The following is a 19,879-nucleotide window of genomic DNA, read 5'->3' on the forward strand; positions in this document are numbered from 1 at the left end:
GTGTATAATCTTTTTAATATGTTGTTGTTTGCTAGTATCTTATTTAGGATTTTTGCATCTGTGTTCATGAGAGATATTGGTCTGTAGTTTTATTTTTTTGTGTTATCTTTACCAGGTTTCGGTATCAGGGTAATATTGACCTTATAAAATGAGTTAGGAAGTATTTTCTCCTCTTCAATTTTTTTGAAGAATGAGTAGAATAGATGGTAAACTTCTTTGAATGTTTGGGAGAATCGACTGGTGAAGCCATCTGGTCCTGGATTTTTACGTTTTGGTAGGTTTTTGATGATTGTATCAATCTCCATCCTGTTGATGAGTCTATTTAGATTTTCCAGTTCTTGATTCAGTCTAGGAAGGTTGTATCTTTCTAAGTACTTGTCCATTTCTTCTAGGTTATTATATTTGGTGTTATGTACTTTGTCATATTTTTGTATGATCCTTTGTATTTCTGCAGTGTCTATCGTAATTTCTTCTCTTGCATCCCTGATTTTGTTTATTTGTGTCCTTCATCCTTTTTCTTTAGTGCATCTACTCAGGGGTTTGTCAATTTTATTAACCTCAAAGAATCAACTCTTTGTTTCATTTTTGTTTTGTTTTGTTTTCAATTTTACTTAATTCTGTTCTAATTTTGATTATTTCTTTCCTTCTGTTGGCCTTAGGCTTCATTTGTTCTTCCTTTTCCAGTTTTTTAAGATGAAGCATTAAGTTGTTTCTTTGGGCTCATTCTTGTTTCCAGAAATAGGCCTGTAATGACATGAACTTTCCTCTTATGACCATTTTTGCTATGTCCCCAATTTTTGATATGTTGTACTATCATTATTAGTTTCTATGTACCTCTTGATCTCTTTTTATTTCTTCTCTGACCCAGTTATTCTTTAATAGTATGTTGTTTAATCTCCGTGTATTTGTGGTTCTTCCTGATTTCTTTTTACAGTTGATCTCCAGCTTCAAAACATTATGATCAGAGAATATGGTTGGTATGATTTCAACCCTCTTATATTTGTTTAGGCTCTCTTCATGTCCCAGTATGTGGTCAATACTTCAGAATGTTCCTTGAGCACTAGAGTAGAATGTATAAGCAGCTGTTTTGGGATGGAAGGCTCTATAAATGTCAATTATGTCTAGTTGGTCTAATGTGTCATTTAAGGATGTTATTTCTGTATTGATTTTCTGTTTGGATGATTTGTCCATACCTGACAGTGGGGTATTTAGGTCTCCTACTATGATAGTGTTTTGGTCTGTTTCTCCCTTTAGTTCTATTAGTAATTACTTTATATATTTTGGGGCTCCCTAATTGGGAACATAGATATTAATAAATGTTGTGTCTTTTTGGTGTATGATTCCCTTTATCATCATGAAATGTGCCTCAGTATCTTTCTTTACCTTTTTTATTTGAAGTCTATTTCATCCAATATTAGTACCACTACTCCTGATTTTCTCTGAATGCTGTTTACCTGAAATAGCGTTTTTCACCTTTTCATTTTGAGTATCTACTTGTCTCTGGAGCTGAGATGTGTCTCCTTGAGGCAGCATACTGTTGAGTTTTGTTTTTTGATCTAATCTGCAACTCTGTGCCTTTTATGGGAGAGTTCAGTCCATTCACATTTAGGGTGTTTATTGAAATATGAGGTTTTCCTATAACCATTTTATGTTTCACTTTCTGATAGCTGAATTTCCATTGCTTCCTTGTCCTTGTGTTTCTTTTCTTTTTTTCTTTCTTTTTTGGGGGGAGGGGTGGGGTGGGTTTTGTGGCTTTTCCCTCTGATCCTTCTTGTTTTGTTATATACTTCAGTTTTGAATCTGGTGTGTGATTACCATTACGTATATGTAGAAGATAATTTTATATATATTAGTCCATTTTCTTCTGTGTGTGCCTTATCTCCATTCCCCTTTGTGAATTTGGATCCTTGATACCCTCCTTTCTCAGTCATTGTTGTCTCAATTTGTACCTATATATACTGAACACTCATTACTATCTTGCTATAGCAAATCTCTTCTTATTGTTTATGCTTATAATGCCTGTTCTTAGTAAGGGTTACAATCCTCTGTATCTATCTGCTTGCTAGTCACCTTACTCCTAGTTATGTATTTTTTTGTTACTTTGTTTTAGGTGAGCTGACCCCTTTCGGTATTTCCTGTAATGCAGGACTCGTAGTGGAGAATTCCCTCATTTTTTTTTATGTCTGGAAAGGTCTTTTTTTCTCCTTCATATCTAAAGGAGAACTTTGCTGGATACATTATTCTTGGCTGGTAGTTCCTTTCATTTAATAGTTCAAATATTTGATTCCACTCATTTCTGGCCTGAAAGGTTTGTGCTGAGAAGTCCAATGATATTCTAATGGGTTTTCCTTTATAGGTTACCATCTCCTTTTCTCTGGTTTCCCTAAAAATTCTTTCTTTGTTATTAATGTTTGATAATTTTAATATAATGTGTCTTGCAGAAGGCTTTTTGGGGTTGAGATAATTAGGTGTTCTGTTGACTTCTTTAATTCCAAGCTGCAGCCCATGCCTTAGATTTGGGAAATTCTCGTCCACTATTTGTCTGAAAATGTTTTCTAATCCCTGCTCCTTTTCTTCCCCTTCAAGAATGCCCATTATTCTTATATTTCCTCTTCTGATGGCATCTGCTAGTTCTTGTTTCTCTCTTTCATTATTTTTCATTCTTCGGTTTCTCTCTTCTTCTGATTTATTTCTAGATTTCTGTTTTCAATGTCACTGATCCTTTTCCTCCATTTGGTCAGCTCTATTTCCCAAGCTCATTATTTCATTTTTCACCTCTTTCAGTGTGTTCTTCATCTCCAGAAGTTCTATTCGGTTCTTTTTGAGGGTTTCAATTTTCTTACTAAAGATCTCATTCTGCTAATTTAGTTGTTTTTTTTCAATTCTTGAAATTGTTGCTATAACTCATTTTGGAACTCATTGAGCTTTTTCAGAAATATCATCCTGAATTTTCTGTCATTTAAACTGCATATTTCTATGTCTGTAAACTTATTTTCTGGAGATTTTCTCTCCAGAGCTGCCTTGTCACTTTGGTTGTTCATGGTGTTTAATGGACTATTTCTCCACCTGGGCATTAATAGAAGTGTATTCTCCCCCCCCCCGCCCCCCCTCCCCAAAAGAAAATTTATTATATAAAGGTCTCACTTTAGCCTGTTGCAAAGAAGGTGTTTTTCTTTTGGTTTACAGTAGGTGGCGCCTAAGCCTCTTGGATCCCTGCTTTACATAGTCTTAATAATGCCTTTATTTTTTTCTAATAGATATTCAATCACGCTCACTACCCGCAGTCTCAGTCCCTGTCATTGTTAGCGATAGTTTCCACAGTGTTTGCTAAGATTCTCTTGAGGCTCTGGGGTGTTCTGTCTTGTAGGATATGGGAGGAGGGGCCCTCTGGGTTGAGGGATAGGGGCTGCCGCTAGGCCTCCTGGTTTTGCAGTCATGGCTGGAAATAATCAACTGCTATTTCTCTGCCCACCCGCTTCTCTGCTCTCTGCCCTGATGACTACACCCTGCCACCAGCGCATAGAGCTCACAGATCTCCCAGGCAGGGCTATTCAGGAAACTCGCCGCACTTTCTCCCCTCCCCCCTCCTCCTACAGGAAGCTCTGCCTGTGAGAGGCAGCTTCTTTGTTTCGCCCAGTTCCTCCCAGTTTCCCACCCGATACCCGGGGTTCTGACCTGTGGTAGTTCGTACGCGCAGATCCCACGCTCCGTCGTGCTGGTGTGCAGTTCGGGTGTTATTTTGTTGAGTTTTAGACATTCGCTTTATTGTTTCAAGGGGAGAGATCGAGATGTCGCTCACTCCGCCATGTTTTCGACTCTTCAAAAATGAAAGTATTTCCTAATCCTTATGTTTCCACTTCAGTCCAGTGAGAGCCGTGTTACAGGTGACCTTGGATCTGCCTTCGAGGCCACGGCTTTCCCCAGAAGCATGGACGAGGCCAGAAGCGGCCAAAAGAAAGCCTCCGATCTATGCGGTACCCTGCCAATCTTTGCAGCGCGGAGCCGCGGTCAGCACCAAATGCATAGAAGCGATCTTCCCAGCGAGCACAGCACCCACCTCGCACTCACAGGCCCCGCCCCTCCGCGATCACAGGCCCCGCCCCTCTGCGTCACAGGCCCCGCCCCGCCTGCGCTGCTTGTGAAGTCTGGATCCGCCCTCAACCTATCTTAAAGCTCACTAATTTTTTCTTCAGCTCTGTGCACTCTATTGAAAAGTGCATCGAAGGCATTCTTTATTTCTTTTACGTTTTGATTCCTAGCATTTTCTTTTAATTCTTTCTTAGAGTTTACAACTTTCTGCCTGTGTTACCCATCAATTTTTGCATGTCGTCTACGTTTTCCATTAGACACCTTAAACTATTAATTATAATTATTTTAAATTCCCTGTCTGATAATTCCAATCTGTGTCATACTTGAGTCTGGTTCTGATGATTGCTTTGTATCTTCAGACAATATTTTTTCTTGAGTTTTAGTATGTCTTATAATTTTTGTTGAAAGCCAAACATATATTAGATATTAGGAATTTTTGGTGGGAATTTATGTTAATCTGCCCAGGAGTGGAGGTGTGTTTAATGCTTTCTGTGGCTATAGGGGCCAGAGGCTTCAAATTCCACTAGTGTCCTTGTTTTCGTCTCTCCACTCGATTTTGGACTTTCCTAAGTACTGCTCCTCAGAGAGAATCTGTATCTTGTAGCTCTTTTAGCTGTAAACTACTGTTATTATACCGGAGCCCTGTTATTGTGGTGATAAAGTGTGGAAGAGGGAGAACATTCTATAATCTTATAATTAAATTACAATCTTTTAGTAAACCTAAGTTTTTGGGCAGCAACCTTTACAGGTGTTCCTCCAGAGGAGTAGCTTTTTTCCTTTGTTCCCTACACACTTCCCTGGCTGTAGCATTCCCAATCTATTATTTAAAGCCCTGACCTCTGTTGATTATGGTTTCCCCCTCTCCCTACCCCTTAAATGAATCAGAAAAGCAAGAGGGGGAAATAGGAGGAGAAATGCCATTCCTCCAGCCGAGATAATTCTGGGAAAGCATTTTCCTTGGAAAGTTGGAGCTGATTATGGAGAAGACCAAGACTATTTTGCCTTGATTACTCTTCTCCTCTTCCTGCCAAAGCCAGAAGAGGATTTTTCTTGAATCTTCACTATGAAAACCTGATATTGTTCCTTCAGGTAAAGCTCATAAAAGTTTGAGGGTCTCTCTAAGTCTGTAGCCTCTCATAAGACTGTTTCTTATTCTCATGCTAGTACATATTCAAGCTTCATCAATTCATTAAAACCACCTTTAAGTGTTCCTACAACTTTATGGTTCTCGTGGCTTTTGCTCCAGGTAAGCAGTTCTGGCTGCGACTGTGTGTGTGTGTGCCTGTTCCTTTATATTTCGGGGTGGCTGTTTGTCCTTCAATTCAGTTTTCTGATGGTTCCAGGAAAAGTTGTTGATCTTTAGATTTCCCAGCTTGTCGTCGTCGTCGTCGTTGTTGTTGTTGTTGTAAGGACAGGAGTGATAACTTACAAGCTTTTCCATGTTGGAGTTGAAACCAGAAGTGCAAGTTGGAAATAAAAGTAGTATGTGTGTCAAATGTCTTTGGGGAACATTCAGTGAGATAGTGCATATGAAATGCTTGGCAAAGTATCAAGCACAAGAGTATTTAGTAAATTTTAGTTTGTTATCAAATCAGACTTCTCCGATTTGAGATTTTATTCCTATTAACATAATAAAAACTAAATATTTTTCTACCATGCATTTCTTTTTTTTTTAAAGCCTAAATTAAAATAAACTATTTTAACTAGACTATGTGAATCTAGCCAAGTAGTACAAGATTAAAACTGAACACCATCCAAACTCTAAATTATACCTCCAATTCCAAAAATACACAGCAATTCAGTCTGGTCATGCTTTGCTTATCAAAGCACACTTGCCATTGGAAATAAGCATCTCAAAATCTATAATTTAATGATTATTTTTTAAATGTACTTTCTATGTACTAGGAGCTATGTGATATAAAATTGATTTTCTCTTTGTGCCTTCTCTGGAATTGTTCAACGTGTAATAAGAGTAACAGCCAGGTAAATACCTAATAGTAATACTGTACAATGAATGTGATAAAGATATATTAAGGCAAAGTAAGGCAAAGTGTCTGAACTCAGTCTAACTGCATTCAAATCCCTGTTCTGTGACTTTGCAGTGAGTTCTTGGGCAAAATGATAAGCCTCTCTCTACTTTGGTTCACTAACATATAAAATGGGACTAATGAAATATATATATATATGATAGGTTTCAATGCATGGAGGATGCTTAGCATAGAGCCTGGACAAAACTAAGAGCTTGGCAAACTTAGCTGCAAAAATTAGCTGTAAACAATATGCTGTTAGGAAGAATAACAATATTGATGACAGGAACTAAGTCTTGTTTCTCATGCAATCCCAAATGCCTGGCACGTATTAAGTTGTCAGGACCTCAGTCACATCAGTGCATAATTGAATAAGGAATGAGTCATTCATTCTGCAGGGAATTATGGGAGATATTCCAGGACAGCACTTTAACCTGATTTTGTAGGCTGAAGAGGGTTTCACCAAGTGAAAAAAGGATAAAAAGAATTGAGGGGGAAAATATCTGTCATGAGAGAGGAAACTGAGAATTATCCATTGTGGCTAGAATTTTGCTTTAGTATGAGAAATAAGCTTTCGAGTCAGTGGCCCCAAAGTTTTAGTCTCCTCATAAAATTTCTTGTCCCCCAGAAAAGAAAAGAACTGAAAACAAAACTTAACTAAAGGAACCGGGTAATGGAATCAGCGCTGAGAACTGTATTTTGTTTTCGATTTCAAAGATTTTTAGGAAATAGAGAAAAGTTTGCGTTTATGTAGTCAATTAATTCTACTTCTGTGGTTTTGTTCTCTCAAATACACCTAGGGAGCTGCTAAAATTCAGATTCCCAGGCTCCCCCCCAGACTTACTAAGTCAGAATTTCTGGTTATTGGAATGAAGAATCTACATTTTAGACATGTATCTCAGCTGATTTGTTTACACAAAGAAGTTTGAGCACCATCGATTTTCATGCAAGGATCTCAAACTGGTGCCCGAGAGTTGAATACATATTTCCTTATTTCTGGTGTCTTGACTTTGCCCCTGCTGTTTCCTCTCACACTATTTTTGATTCACTATTTATTCTTCCAGTGTTAGCTTATTCATTATTTTTTATTCAAAATTTATTTTACAATAGGGTCTACTCTGAGCCAGACAAAAAGTTGTCATTATTTAATCTTCCTTCTCTAGGTGAGGTATATGTTTTCTTCCATGGCACTTTGAACTCTCCACTCTCAAACACTTAGGATACTATGTGGTAATTACTTGTCTAGTTATCTCCTTTACTATAAAATATGTTTTGTGAGGGTAAGAACTGTATCTTATTTTTGTTGTCTTCCTAATGCCTACCTTGCACATTGCCTCCCTGATGGTCGATTCTCTACAGGTGGCCGTTGAGTGAAGAATGAATGCAAGCATAAATATGCCAGTCAATGATTGCTGTGTAACAGCTATAAAAATTCTAGTGACATATGACAATAAGCATTAATTAATTTAATTTATGTATCTAAAAGTTATTGAAAGATTGACTTAGAGCTTAACTGGGCTTGGTTCTAAGCTGTAGGTTGGGTCTGCTGCCTGTCTCTCATCCTTCTTGGACAAGCAGGCTAGCTAGAGTATATTCTTCTCACAGAAGGAGGCAGGAGCACAGGAGAGCAAGCAGAAACATATGATGCATTTTAAAGAATAAGCTAAAAACTGGTACCTTGTCACATCTACCCACACTCCACTGGCCAGTAACAGAAGGTGTGGATAAAGAAAGATGAAGTTTTAGGACTAATAACTCAATCGATTATATGAAAATTAATAAGTGGAGTATTAAACAAAGAGATTTCAAGGGAAGGATATAGGCCTTTCACCTAATTTGCTTGCTTCCGTGTACTGGGATACCTGGGACTCTACAGAAATGTAGTAATGATGAGGAACCAACTTCCAGTAGATTCAGTAGAACCCATTAAGTTTACATATTGAAGAGAAAAGAGCTGGTTTTTAAAAAATTTGTAATAGTGGCACCCAAGTATTTCTGCTACCCAAAACTTCAAAAGCTCCCCCGATGTACTGAAAGTGAAAATACAAGTCTTGCACACATCCTGCTTTGTTTTCTCTTCCACCTGGTTGTGACCAGCTATTCTTAGGCACCCTGGACAAAAGAGAGAGGTTTAGGGATGAGCCAAGAGGGACAGGGCCTGAGCTGAGGGTATAGCAGAGGAAGTGGGAAGGAGGAAGGATGGGAGGGGCTTTGGAAGTTCTATTTCTAGGCCTTGTAGGTCTTCATAAATCATTAATATTTGTTTAAAGCAGTCACATCAATATTTCCTTTTGATTTCTTAAAATTTGTTTTTTCCTATTCTGCAGGGAAAAAAAAGAGAAAAGAATCAAGCTTAATCTATTTGCAGTATGAGTAAAGTTCCCTTTCATCTAGCTTTCCTTTTTCCTCAAATTTTGGAGATACAAAGTTTTTCTTCTTGAGACACTAAATTTTTTTCACTTTTAGTTCATCTTAGAATTCCTATAGGTGAAAGCAAGTAGGCACCCCAAGTGTGGTAAATTTTTCTTTGAAAAGATAAACTACAAAGTTTGCAACTGCTTTTTTAAAGTTTAAGATCAAGAAGATAGTCACTAATTCCATCACCCTCAGGCGGGATAACATGTAGCAGACAATTAAACTCATGTTTGAAATCTTGTAGGAATCTCTCTGATTATTATTATTTATTATTATTATTTAGACAAAGGACTTCTAACAAATCTTCATTTTTTTTCTCTTTGAATAGCAAAGTGGAAATCCTTGACTTAGGACATTGGGAATTCCTACATGTTACCCAATACCTATTCATGGATAAGTATCAATATTTAAATAAATTAGCCAGCCTTTTAAGAATCAAATTTACATAAAATAATAAAGGGAAATGAAAATATTCTTAATTTTTAAAAGTTAGGATGCAAAACAATATGTGGTGCTCCCAATTTTGTTAAATACTAATAATCACATGGACACACACAAAGAGAGAAAGGGAAAGCAGAGAGGAACACAGCTAAATGTTAGTGACAGTTCTCTCTCAATGGAGTGATTATATGTGAATTTACTATTTATGCCTTTTTATTATTTATAGCTTCTATATTCCTCCCAATTCTTTACAATATTTCCATATTACTTTTCTAACAGGAAAAAAGTTCTACCAGTTTATATTTACACAATCAGCTTTTTTAAAACATATTTTTGATGAACTGTTTCAGATTATTTAACAAATATGTATTTATCTCTTTGAAGAGCCTTCTTATATGCGGTAGGTAGAAAGATGTCTATGCTTTAGATCATTACTATGGGTAGGAAGAAAAATGAATCGCAAAAGAACTCAAGAGGACTGTTATATAGATTATAGAGCTGTATTTGACCTCAAGTATACTTTATATGTGAACATGAAAAAATTCATACAAATAGTAACTTAGAGGTAATATTTCATTTTTCAAAAGAACCCAACATCGGTTCTCTTTCATATAAAGTTTGGCGGTTGATATTCCTTGGGTGCTAAATAGAGTGTCATTCATGGTGCTGATTATTACACTTAATCCTCAAAAAAAGAAAAATCCTGTGAAATCTATGCTTTATTACCCCCATTTTGCAGATGAGAAAATTTAGGCTTAAAAAGTTCCAACAGCTAGGAAGCAACAGAGTTAGTAGCAGAATTTGTATTTCTTAGAACTAAAGTGAATACAGCAGAGTGCCATTCCCAAACATTTTGATGAGTGTGTTATACTTTAAGTTAAAACACAGTCTGATATTCAACAAACTGAGGAGTGACACAGTTTAATCAGGAAAGGATTCTTGGGAAGGAGTAAATGTGTTCTCTTTGTTAGTTGTTTTCATTTCTTTTCTCAGTTCACTTCAAAAACAAAACTACATTGCCCTGTAGATACAGTCAGCACCGGAGGAGAGATTGAAGTTCTGGGTTTCCGGTGGTCTTCACAGCTCTCTTCTAAGTCCGCTTTCAGTGTCTCTAGAATGATGCTTCATCAGGACTTAGCAAATGTCCCTAAAAGTCTAGTTTTAAATCTATTTTCAAACTGGAGGAGACCAGGTAGGGAAGTACTAATTTATGGCATCTAAGAGGAAATAACCAAGCAAAGCCAACTCTGCAGGACACCATGGGGAGTCCTCGACTTCAGCTGGGACAGGTGTCCCTGTCTTAGATACCTCAGCCTGAGATAATTTGGGGAATCACTGACATTTTATGTCATGGGATAGCATGTTTGCTGAGCATGTTTCAGGAGATGGGAATTTAATTGTTTTGGAATGACAACTAATTTAGAGTCATCAGTATTTCAGCATAGCCCTCTAGGTCAAGTTTTTCTTAACAAAAGAAGAAGAAATGGATTCTTGGGCATCGAAGCAGCTAGCTGAGGCATTGAAATTGATCCAAATTGCCTGGACACATATTTCTCTGAACTCCTACCATGGCCGGTAGATAACTGTAATCCCACCAAGTCCCTGTGGCTGGACTTGCAGCACTGAGGATTTTCAAAGAAAAAGTAGAAACTCGGATCAATATTCCAGATGTTTCCAATGATCTAGATGTCTGGTGTGATGGCCTATCCAGATGGTAAGTGAATATTTAATCTTTTGTCTGGATGTTGGCTGCCATCTGTACACCCAGGCTTAGAACCTAACAGGCGTCAGTCAATATCCCATTGTCTGCTAATTAGACATTTACTCGAGTACATTTTGTCCACTGAATGCCTGCCGTTTCAGTAATCTTCCAGCCAGACACATTTACCTGAATATTCATAGTCATTTAGAAGGCACTCGACACTTACATGCTGACTAATCATTTAATTTTTCCTGCCTACCCTTCAGCATCTGATCTTGCTTTTTATTCACTAGGCTTTTATTATTTCCCTTTTCAAATTCTATAGATCTCTGGAGAGAATGCTACAAAAACTATATGGTGGTTACCTGAATTTAAATGTTCTCCATCTGAGCAATTTCTTTTTGCTGGTGAATAAAGTGACCCAGCACATTTTTGCTTGTATGTAGTATGGTGTAGCCTCCTGTTATCCACTCTGGGTTATCTGTCCTCCAATGGAGCAGTCAGAAGATCTTTTTAATATTCACTTAGGAAAAAGCCTAAAGTCTTTACCATAGCTTAGAAGCCATGCAACATCATATCCTTGATTTCCTTTTCACTTTTGTCATACTTGCTTCATTTTCTACTTTATTTCTAAAGTAGCATTTCTTCTATGGCATCTAAACCTTCACACATTCCCGGACCCCATTTTCTCTCCCCCTCTGACATTAAGTTCCACTCAGCTCTGAAACTAAATCTTCTTTACTCAGAGAAGACGTCCTCAAAGCCCCACACAAGGAGAATTTGCCATATTTGTCTTCCTATAGTATACTGGCTTCCTTGTTATATAACTCATTTCATTTGTAATTACTTCTTGTTAATCATCCGCCTTGTTTATATTATCCCAAAGGTCAGCAACTGTGTGTGTGTTTAAATGCATATCACAATATCTGGCACATAGTAGGCACTTAACAAATATATGCAAATTAGTGAATAAAAATGAAAGTAGAGGTTTTAATTAGAAAGTTTAGCATTAATGTAATAGTGCAAAAATATTGAATCTACTTTAATTAAATCAATGATTCGATATGAAAAATTTTTTCTTGAACATTTCTATTTGCCATACAGTGTATGATATGCAAAAAAGAAAAAAGTAATACAGAGTCTTTTTTCCACAAAGAATGTATCCAGTTAAAATACTTTTAGATGATGACCAAGATGAAAGAGCATAACCTTCACAAATTTAATCTGTAGGCACACAGTAATATTAATAACCAGATGAAAGATTGTTTTTCCTTTATTTTTCTTTTCCTTTGTTGGTTTCACCATGACTGGCTTATACAGAGGTGTAGGATATTGGGTCTCAGACTTCTCTTCTGGGGTGTAGGTATTCTCTTTATTGTAAGGAAGTAATCAATCCTTACTCGCCTTATTTCCTCCAACCTAAGCTCCTCTCTCCAGCCACCTCAGCTGTTCTACTCTCTTCTAGGAAGTATAGCTATGGGACAGGGAAGAGTAAGGAGAATCTTCTTTCTTCTTTTATGGTGCATGAGTCCCAGACTTGTATGCCACTTTCTTCCTGGATTAAAGATGACTGGGGGATGATTGACGATAAAGAAGGATAGATTGAGATCAGGCTTTGAATTGCCTCCTAAAGCCTGTTTGGGGATGAAAGAGAACAGGTTTCCTTTGTAGTCAGCCAGACATCTGGTGTGGTGATAGAGGCATTGGAAGAACTTTGTCATAACCATTTTGCTGGTCTGGTGCTTGCTTGAAGTCCTACCTTTAAAGTGTAATTTTTTCAACTTAAATACCATATTAAGTTCTGTTTTTGTTTTCGTTTTTGTTTTTCTGGGTAGGTTAACATTTAACATCTTCACATGAATTGGTTTTTCAGATTGATTTATAGTTAAAGACTAGGGTGAGGTTAGAATCAGATCATACTTGAGATATTTTGAATAAAAAAAGGGTTACAAGGGTATATAAGGTGTCCGTGGACTGGGGAGAAGAAGAGTGTGATGGAGTGGGGTTAAGGCAGTTACTGGCAGTTGTGGTATGATAGCAAGAGTGCTGGACTTGAACTCAGACAGACCTGGCTTAGTCTTGGCTTTGCTACTGACCAATTGGTGACCTTTGACACATCATATCCCTGAACCTCAACTTCCTCCTCTATTAAATGAGAAAAATATTTTCTACTTAAAAGGAAGATGGTGAGGCTCAAAACAGAAACTATGAATTTTTTTTAAATGGCAGCACATGAATCCATCATGAGGTGTTATACTGGCAAAGAATTGAGTTGATGGGCTTTGGAGCCAGACTTCCTGGATCTAAACTGTAACTGTACCATTCACCAATAGCCTGACTTTGAATAAAGCTCTTCATTTCTCTGTTTGTAAAATGGAGATGCTAAGTATATACATTTTATAAGACTGCATGAATTAAGCAATTTAATACATGTAAGGCTTTAAAAACAATCCTGAGAAGCTGTGAGTGATCAGCTCAGTAGAACTTAGGTGTGATGATGATAAGGATGATGATCAGGAGGGTGATGATGCTGGTAATGGTTGTCCGCACCAGCAGCATCAACAGATATCAAATGGTTAAGAGCAAAGACTCAGGAAATATCCAGCTGAGTTCAAATCCTGGTCCACCCCTGCTCAATGTTACTGTGCTTCTGTTTCCTGTTCTGTAAAATAGGGATCAAATAATGCCTGCTGAACAGAAATGTTTAGAAGATTAACATAATTTATATTTAGCACACACAGTGCTTGGCACATATAGGGCACCTAACACATTTTGGCTATTTTTATTGAAAGGTCAATGTTAACAGAGATGCAGAGTTAACAGGGCTGGGGAAAGATAAACATAAAGCCATAAAAATATCAGAATTATGGAAATAACTTCTCAGGTCTCCCAGCTTTTTCTAGGCATTGAGTCTAAATTCAGCAAGTCTCCTGGCTGTTCCTGCTCTTTCCCAGCTTTTCCATCTCTTTATTTCCATTTAGATCAGGGGTCCCCAACCCCTGAGCCATAGACCAGTACCAGTCAGTGGCCTGTTAGGAACCAGACCACTCAGCAGGAGGTGAGTGACCAGTGAGCTAGCATAGGTTCATCTGTATTTGCAGCCATTCCCTAGCACTAGCATCACTGCCTCAGCTCCACCTCGGATCATCAGGTGTTAGATTCTCATAGGAGCACTGGTCCTTGGTGTGTAAAAGGTCAGGGACTACTGATTTAGGTGATATATTTTGAATGTTGACTGTGGTCTAGCTATTGGCTCAGCACTTTATGAAGACTATCTCATTTAATACCCCTGTACACAACCATGATTTCTGAGGGAAGGACATGAAACACAGTTACCTTATCCAAGGGCACAGAGCTAAGAAGAGATACAGTCTGGAGCCTGGAGTAGAATCCCAGCCCCTGCAACTCCTCACAATAAGGCCACAGTGCTTCTCATCCCACATTTCTATGAAGCTTGTGACCTTGTCAGAGTCATCTTCCAACTCAAATTTCAATGGTGATGTTTTCTACTTGTTCTCCAGTATGGCTTGCAGCCTCTAAGAGGTATAAAAGCAAGACATATAGAGCTAAGCCTTGCCAAGAACCAAGGTAGGTGCTTGAGTTCTTGAGTTGACTCTTTTATGACTAAGACACTCTGGGGTTACAGAATGATAGTCATTCCGTTAGAAAGCAGAAGTGCATAGTTCTCAAAAAAGTTCCAAAATCAGACAGCCCTAAGATTACTGTGACATTGCAAAAGTAAAGAATACTGAGCCTCGGTTTCTCAGCTATAAAATGTGGGCCTGGCCACACCGAAAGCAGCATGCCAAGATCATTAAGCACACGTCAGAACAAATCAGCTCTGTGGTCTTCAACATGGCATTAAATCTCTCTGTACCTCAGCTAATTCATCTGTAAATAGCACCTCTCTCTTAGAGTGTCTGTGAAAACTTTGGGAGATAATGTCTATTTCACAGGAGCTATATTTTTTAAATGATTGATGTTTTAGCCTTTCAGAGTGCAAGGCCTTCTCCTTAGTTGCATGGGACACCTATCTTGGGAAGGACTAGAAAGGGGAAATGGGTGTGGGGAAGGAGGTATTGAATTTGTTTCAGAAAAAAATACAGAGAAGCAGAGAGTATATTTAACCTTTGACATTCAAAATGGAATTATTCAGAAAGGCTTGACTTGCTTCCCAGTTGTTGCCTGAACAGTTCCTAAAAGGCTGTTTAAATTATTATTATTAAGCTCTAAAGGGAATTGGAACAAAAGTTATTTTTTTCTTTTTAACCAAAGCATGGGGCCTTGGAAGGAAGACCAGATAAGTTATAGACAAATTGAATAAGGTCTATTTGCTTTGCACATCTGGTTTAAAAGCTGAATTAAATTTGTGCTTAGCACAGTTATTGGAATATAATAAATAGTTACAATTATTGTGCTTGCTATCTAAATTTATAATAATTACAATAGAAGTATACAAAGCAAAAAAAAATGATACACAGTACAAAAATCATTTATGTTTAACTTCTTGTGACACATAAAGAAAGTAAATTAGTTTAGATAGAGAGCTCATTGCAGGCAGAAGTGTGCCTTATTCATCTCTGTATCTCCATCACCCAGCAGAGTCTTCAGGACAGAGTTGGCATTCGGTAAATGAAGAATTAACAAATTAGTCTGTATGTGGGCATACCAGGGTACAGTGTGGGAGAAGCAGAACTACAAACCTACCCAGCTTATAGGGAATGGTACTTGGTGCTCATGACACAAAAAAGCACAGCTTGGGGTGGGCGATCCTAAGTTTGTGAACTAGTTGTGTAACCCTGGCCAAGTTATTTAACCACTCTTCACACCAGCTTCTTCTATCTGTACAATGGGACAGATTATCTCCCAACCTTGCAGGTTTGTTGTGAGAACTGAATGAGAACATTGTATGTAAAAGCTGAAATAATAAGAAATAAGAATTGTTATCTATTCCCAAGAAATCTTAGGATGAATAGGCCACCTGTGGAACTCGGAGACTTGGCTGTTGTTTCATTCCCAGGAGGACAAAGGCATTTTAAGAGATTATTTCATTTTTCCCTGTCTATGGTTTAGATAGGGTACAGTCTTGACACCTGTTTTTACTTTTATTTTTCATAAAATTGAGTGCTTAGCCCCCCAAGAGAATTCGTGAAGCCAGCTAGAGAGTATGATTTGAAATCATTTATTTTTAATCAAGACTTTATTCTTATTAAAAGTTCCTAAATTTCTGGCCCCAGTTGACTTTCTTTAAAACCAGGATGAAATGAATTTTATGACTTTACGACAAAGCCAAGCATCTATTCTTGAAACTTCAGTCAAAAACAGATGAGGGAATTTGAATGAACTCCAATGTAGATACTGACCCAGAACTAACCAAATCCAAACCCCCTCTGACATCCATGTAGCTTCTGCCTTCTGTGGGTCTATGGCTTAGCTAAAATGCTATCGCCTAGAACAAGAACAAGCAATAACAGAATTCAGAGAATTTTACTATGAAACATAGTAAAAACAATAGAAGATCTCTGAAAAGCTACCTTAAAATCAGTAGCATCAGTGTTAATGAATTATCGATATGCACCACCCTGACCCTGACTGCCAGGCTGTATTACCACCTCACATAAGTTAACAGTCTCTCCCAATTAGCAGCTTCTCACAACTACAAGCCTTTCTTAAACCAGTAGCTCTTGACTAATCTGGTCCATATACTAGTGCTACAGGGATATCACCAAATTTTGTTGTATAGTTTTTAATTTTTTTTGCTTCCCAGAATCTACTCTCCCCCTCCCCCCCACCAAACACTTTTGAGTTTCCTTTGGGGAACCTCCCATAGTTTTGGGTAGCTAGACCCCAGTACTAGCTGTATCAGTGGGCATGTGACTTAGGCCTAAGCAAACCAGTACTTCTTTCCTGTTGGCTCAGGATTTGGTTCAGGGATGCATGCAGGACCTAGCTGGGACCAGTAAATCCAGACTCTTGTTCAAATTGTTGGGAATAGAAGAGAGAAGCATCCCCCACACCCAAACACACACTTTATTTTGCTATATTTGAATCTGGGAGGTTTTAGGCCTGGAGCCGATATGCTACCTTATGAGGTTTGAGATTAAAACCAGCACGGAGAGAGGGAACAGAACCAAGAGATGGAAAGAAACTGTTGATCTTCGAGCCTTCGGATCCAGTCACGCCCAAAGCTACTTGTCTTTCCTGCTACATAAGCGAATGCTCTTTTAAATGGAATCAGTTCGAAATGATTTTCCTATCTATTGTGAGGGACTTTCCCATTTTGGTATTGAAAGTCCTGCATCCCAGGAAACCCCTCAGTCTTGAGGAAACTGGGGTAGTTAGTTACTCTACCCATTGCCAACAAAAGAGCCCGAGCTGATACAAATGCATGTGATAGCATTCCTTACCACAGAGGTTATATGACATTATAGTGCTTTGCAGTGTCAGAATGTTGAAGTAAGTGCCTCCTGTGACATGGGGCAGGGTTGGGCATAATTTGATGTAAGAAATTAGATGGTAGAAGAGTCAAAGAGGGTAGAACAAAGTTCAACAAATGAAAAAAAGATTGCCTCTTCACTGGAATGTCTGAGGACTTTACCTCTAAGTATCTAAAATGACAGGGTCAAGTCAGTAAGCAGTTGTGGCCAAATGGCAGAAACCAAAGTGTTGACCAGGAATGGTCGTGCTGGTCCTATAATGTGTTTCCATACACTGGTAGACATTTTTTCCTACATTATGCTACAATAATTGCTGCTGATATCTTTTAGTGCTACTTTGAGTCTTTTCATTAAACTATTAAAGTTTTTAGTTTTTAAACATGTGCCGTGACAGTTAAAGGGTACAGAGTAATCTGTTTGGCTCTTAACACTTTCTCCCTTGAGATACAGTTTGTATACACACTTTCATTTCTCCTTCTAATTTTAAGACTCTTAAGGGCAGCCACAAGTTTCACTTATCTTATGTTCTCCTTCCACACCAAATTCAATTTGAATGTGGGTGGCAGTCTAATATTTTTGGAATGAATTCATATGAACCCTCTTAGAGCTTAGTAATTTATAAAATTTGAAGGAGTTCAAAACTCTTTACTGAATAAGGATCCTTTTTAGTCGTTAAATTCTTGGGGTGGTTTGAGATGGCTGGATCTCATTTGCAGGGGTTCTAGTTAATCACTGGGAACCAGAAAAGCCGCAGGTGCTTTTTCAATATGTGATTCTTAGTGTACAGTGAAGGTTTGTGTCTGCAACAAAGAAGCATTTCAGAAGTGGTAGATTTGTTTGATGCCAGTGGGGGTTAGAAGTGTTAGGTAAGGGGATTATAATAAGATTTCTTTTTTTGGAGACAGGAAAAATAAAGGTGGCTAGAGATCCAGAGAGGAAAAGAGAAAAGCATCACTTTTATAAAAAGTCAAAGATCTCTATTTCTATTCTTATCAGAGCCAAAATGAAGCTGAAAATCAGAGACTATAGCCCTGTGACTAGAGGGTTATTTTATTTTTTATCTTTACTGGAATTTAAATGAGTCAGGAACTTAAAACTTTCATATTTAACCTTATTTGATATTTGGATTTAAGAATTCCCACAGTACTATATACACCCACACAACTCGCAGCATAAGGCATCTATATATGCTTAGGATTATATGCATCCATTTATATAAATGCATCCATATAAATACATGCATATATATATGTGTGTGTGTATATATATATATATATATAGAGAGAGAGAGAGAGAGAGAGAGAAAGAGAGAGAGGAATTTTAAACAAATGCCTATAGATAATTATATTTAAGAGCTTAAAATGCAAATTCCATCAATGTGCCTCAGTAATATTGAATCTCTCTGTGATTCCAACAACTTACTCAAAGGCCATGGAGAATTAGAGTCAGATAATTCTGCTTCTTGGGGTTTCAGATTACATCAGAATTTAATGTTAATTCACATAGGCAGAGGCTCTGCCTTCTTCAAAGGTTTATACCCTCGAGGTTTTTCTTAACAAGCCAGGCTAGTCATTCTTCCCTGTCTGCAATCCCCTTCTTATTGAACCTGCTTTTCCCTCATTTCCAAGAATCTACTTCATAACTGGGAGGGAGGAGGGAGACTATGATAGCCTAGTTCAGGCCATGGGTCCTTTGCTCAAATTCTAGTTCTCCCATTATTAGTGCCATTATTTTCTCATATATTTTTATATATTTTCTCATTTCTTTATCTTATTGGCCCTCATTTTAACTGCAAGTGGAGTTAATCATAGTAACTACACTAGGGTTATGAATTAAGAGAATTATTGCTCAGAACAGGACTTGTCATACAATGATTATTAGTTCCTGCTCATACAGTTTCAACATTGCTCCCTTCAACCATGGATAGTTGGATCAGGCATGACTACCTCCTTGGGAATAAGGAACTGTCCCTCAGGATAGCAGAGTTAATTAGTAGAGGGCTTTAGACCTGAAAAGAGGCTTATAAAAATCAGAACAGGGGTCACCATCCTTGAGTCCTTATAAACAAGAAGAGAATGCTTAGTTTAAGGGGAGCTTAATAGTGCAAAGTGTTATACAAAACATTTTACTCATTTAATTTTTAAGACAACACCAGGGTTAGATACTATTATGATATACCACTTTACAAAAGAGAAAACTGAGGCACAGAATGGTTAGGATTCAAACCCAGGACGTATAGCTCCAGAGTGTACTCTCTTACCTACTATGTAGACTGATGTTGAGTAAGTGAGTAAATGAGTAAGAGAGATGCACGGAGGCAGGAATGGAGCAAAAGAGGTGGGGAGAGCCTGTCCCTGACTGCCTGTCTCATAGGGTCCAATTCCTCCTCATGGCTTCCGTGGGATACTATTATAACATTTCAAGAAATGTACTCCTTCTACTCTAGTTTGAATGGCTTACTTTGATTTACTGATTTGTGACTCAGACTTCTTTCTTCTTAGTAACAAATGGAGTCTAAATTGACCAAGGGAACATCATACTTACATAGCAAACTGTATCTCACTGTCCTGGAGGCACCTATAGACTGTTAACCAACCCTCCAGCACAGAAGCCTAGAGAAAGAGCTCAAGTACCTGATATCAGTTTAAAGTTAGGTTCAGGATCCATCTGGCCACTGAGGGAACAAGAGGCATAGGTCATTGTTGAAAAGGAGATGAAATAGCTCCCACCACTTTAGAACTAAGGTTTATTGAAGAACAGACAGTGCC

At 37.9% G+C, this 19,879-nt stretch overlaps 1 long non-coding RNA gene across 1 annotated transcript in view; it reads left to right on the forward strand.

Annotated features, from left to right (window-relative positions):
* Positions 1–19,879, forward strand: part of LOC107500863 — a 165,710-nt gene that overhangs the window by 56,417 nt on the left and 89,414 nt on the right. The window lies entirely within an intron of this gene.

This window comes from Rousettus aegyptiacus, unplaced genomic scaffold (assembly GCF_014176215.1).
Source record: "Rousettus aegyptiacus isolate mRouAeg1 unplaced genomic scaffold, mRouAeg1.p scaffold_m13_p_7, whole genome shotgun sequence".
NCBI classification, from domain to species: Eukaryota; Metazoa; Chordata; class Mammalia; order Chiroptera; family Pteropodidae; genus Rousettus; species Rousettus aegyptiacus.